General features: G+C 40.2%; 1 non-coding gene across 1 annotated transcript; it reads right to left on the bottom strand.

Moving 5' to 3' along the window:
- Positions 1 to 3,317: 3,317 nt before the first annotated feature.
- trnag-ucc (transfer RNA glycine (anticodon UCC)) lies at positions 3,318 to 3,389 on the bottom strand. The gene has a single exon. It is a non-coding gene; the product is annotated as a tRNA-Gly (tRNA).
- Positions 3,390 to 3,769: the final 380 nt, after the last annotated feature.

The following is a 3,769-nucleotide window of genomic DNA, read 5'->3' as shown; positions in this document are numbered from 1 at the left end:
CCAAAACTAAAACACAGGTCCATTATGGAGACTGAAGTGTTCAATAATAAATGATCATAGAAATACAGACAAAAAGGACATGACCATGAAGCTGTGAAACACTTAAATTTAAAACATTTCAAGACTGATGCCATGAGAATGAAAATATTCCAGCTTGTTGCCCTTGACAATAATTCACTATTGTTTTTTAAAATTATATTTCCACGTCCTTTCACCAATGTTTGTTTTCATTTCATGTCATTTTATTTTCATTTTTGAGAATGAAATTTTTAATGCAAATTTTACACTAAGTCTTTCCAGACTAAAGGGCAGAGCTCTCTGATTGTCTCTCAGCTCATGCTGTCCAAAAAGCAGTAAGCCAGCACCACTGACTCTAACTGAAGACTCACAACTGACACAATGATAAATAAAAGAACACATAAGAAAATTTAAAAAAGCCCTCCTACGCCCACTGAAAATATTAGATATCTGGATCATTTTTTAACAGTCGGGCATTTGTGTAATACAGATAACCTGAATTCACTTTAGATCTTTTTGACAGTGTATAATTCATTGAAAGCATCCACTATACAGTTCTTAATTATATCTGGTAAAGACTGCAAGAATTTCGGGAATTAAATAAAAATGAACACTTTATTCCATTTCATGGATCTTAAACTAAACCAGCTGCACTTTAAAGGCTTCAATCAGACAGATTGGAGCTTTTCAGTTCACTTTAGCAAATATTCTTCATTTGCATTTGCTTGTAGGGTCTTTTAAGGTTCCATTTTGGGTCCAATCCTCTTGTCATTATATATGCAGCCCTTAGGGCCCATTTTTAAGAAACATAGGATTTCTTTTCATAGTTTTGCAGATGAATCTACCTGCAAGACTCTGTAAGACTCAATGCAGCAGTCACCAGACTTTATAGGATATTAAAAACTAGGATGGATCTAAACTTTGTCAGCCTTAATGAAAATAAGACTGATTGTTAAGTTTTGTTTGACCAGACCTTTTAGATGACCCTGGCAGTGCTCCTGGCCCTTTGACTTTATACAGTCAATATTCTGTGAAAAACACTGCAGTTATCGTTGCAACTCAGGTCTCCAATTTATCCATAATTCATGGTTTAGCTTGGGCTGAATGGCTGGAAGACCTTGTATTGTTTGTGGCCCTATGTTAGCCAAGCTGAATAATTAAAAACAGAAGTTTCCTCTCCATCGCCATGTAGTGTATATCTTGTATATTTACATAATCAGTCTGGTTACATAGTACTTGGAAGCCATCATATGCTCTGCGGCATGCAACTGCTTGTGTTGGTACACAGTATGTTATATAAAGTTCTCAGCTGGACGAGCACTCATGTTGTTCATCTGGGTGTACTTTCCCTAAGTGAGGTAATGTTTTTCAATCCACTCTCCCAAAACTCCAAGAGCAAATAATTTTGCGATGTCATTTCAGTGGGGTTGTTCTCCAAGTTTTCATTCCAGAAGATTCAAACAGCATCGTCCTTCATTTTCTCCGTTTGATCTGTGCCAGATGTTGCATTTACTCTACAGTTTCTCCTCTTCTCAGTTGATTCAGCTAATAAAAAATGCTGCTTTCCGGTTCTCGCTGAGCGTTTCTCACCACAGTAACAGACTCTGTGTCGCGTTGCTTAGCCGTGATAGAGACCAAACAAAAACATGTTTTCTGATTTTTGGTCACATGTGAGAAAAAGGGTGGTGAGGAGTAGAATAGTTGGATGGTAGTCACACAGGTTGACCCATGACTCCTTTTATTAAAATGCTGGAAACATTCTGTTAAAGTTCCTCAGTGTAAAGCAGTTTAACAACAGCTGGATCTCTGTGGTCACCTGGAACTGAAACATTGTAACACTTTACGGCCAATTTACGGCCAGCTGCTTGCTGTCCAGGTGTTTGGCAATAAGAGCGTATTCCCACAGTGAGCTCACAAATTTTCACTCTGTTTCTACATTGTGTCTTTAGATCTGGAATCACATCTCCACCAGTGCCAGCAGAGTCAGATGGGTGGAACATATCATTCTATCATTCTGGGAGACTGAATAAAGCTTGATTGCACTGCGAGGGATAATTCCTTCTCCAGTGTTTCTAGCTTTTACAAAGTGTATCATAATTTTAAATTTGAGGGTGTACTTCTTCTGTCCTCAACGGCTGGTTCCTTGAGGTCTGTCATGTTTTACAACAGTCTTTCCTGAACACTCAACCACCATGCTCCCAAACCAACTCCAGTCCCCCTTACACCTTCTAATCCCATACATGTATTCATGATTACCATCCAGGATGGATAATAGGACTCAAAAGCAGATACAAGTTAGCCACTGAACAGAAAAGCACAGCATTTTGCTACCTAGAGGATTGATACCAACTTCTCAGTTTTACCTAAAGCAATGCAGCTTCCATAGGACATGCAAAACTATTTGTACATTTTCTGGCCACTATATTTTTGCCTTCAGAACTGCCTTAATTGTTCACAGCATACTTTCAACAAGGTGTTGGGAACATTCCTCAGAGATTTTACTCCATATTGACATGCGCACGTTATAGCTATGTCATGGCTACAATTTATTTATTTTTTTAACATGTCATCAGAGGAGCTCCGTAGGTATTTAACCACTAGAAGTGAAGGTGGGGCTAAGGTATAGTCAGTATATATCATTCTTACTATGTGAAGAAATGCTTTAATGGCAATTCTTGTTGTAAAGATCACATTTATATTTAATAATCTCTTAATCAACACTGTCTGTGTAGGTTCTCATTCAACAACACTGTATTTCCCTTTTCAGTTGGGTAGCGGGAGCGTAAAGGCGCGTGTCCACTAGATGTGATTTTCCTGCACATCCGTGCGCTGCATCTGAAAATCGCACGGTCAGGAGCGGACCGCAACATTGTCACATGACAGCGCTCGAGCTGCAGCGGGCCGCTACATGGTCACGTGACAGCGCTTTCACCTTGACAGTCCGGCAGATGAGTTGGATAAACACAGCAGGTCGGTCGCAAACTTTCTCTTTTATCTTCAAAACACTTAAACGAAAAGTATTTCTGAAAGCATTTGAGGAGAGAAATAAGATGTGCAGCAGCGGAATCTGTCCTCCTTTTAGATGGCTATTTCAGATGTTTGAGGACAGTTTTCCGGTGCGTGGAATCTCCGCACGCTGCATTGAATTTGCATAAAGTCGAAGTCCAGTCTACTTTTTGCAAATTAGCTCCAGGTAAACACACTGGAACCAGAGAAGCATGCAACATCTTTACCACATAAATCTACTATTTGATTTCTATCAGAACCATCTGGCTTTTGTATACAGCCAAAAAGTCCACTGCGATGGCCGGGAATCGAACCCGGGTCAACTGCTTGGAAGGCAGCTATGCTCACCACTATACCACCATCGCTGCACAACTAGAGGAGTTCTTGTGCCAACTCAGCAGTTTCTATCCTCTGTCTGAACGAGGAGGAGGAGCAGAGCAGGAGAAAAGGGAGGGACTCCAGAGAGAAGAGAGAAGACACAGTTTCCACCCTGAGCTTATTTCTCTGCTGCTTATTCACTGTGGTATTTCTACATGATCCGACCTCTGCTTCACTTACTGGAGCCGTCTGAAGGCTGCAATTCCAGACAGCAGCTGTTCATCAGTCCCGTGTGGAGCTGTTTGTTAGGCTACATCTGTACAACAAACAGTGTCTCTTGAAACTATGGGTTGTTTTTTGATAAACAACTTCAAAGACTTCACTGACAGATCACATCTGCACTAAGGAAGAAAACTTTCTCATTTAC

This window comes from Acanthochromis polyacanthus, chromosome 20 (genome assembly GCF_021347895.1).
Source record: "Acanthochromis polyacanthus isolate Apoly-LR-REF ecotype Palm Island chromosome 20, KAUST_Apoly_ChrSc, whole genome shotgun sequence".
Taxonomy (NCBI): Eukaryota; Metazoa; Chordata; class Actinopteri; family Pomacentridae; genus Acanthochromis; species Acanthochromis polyacanthus.
This window is presented reverse-complemented; position numbering and strand designations above follow the sequence as displayed.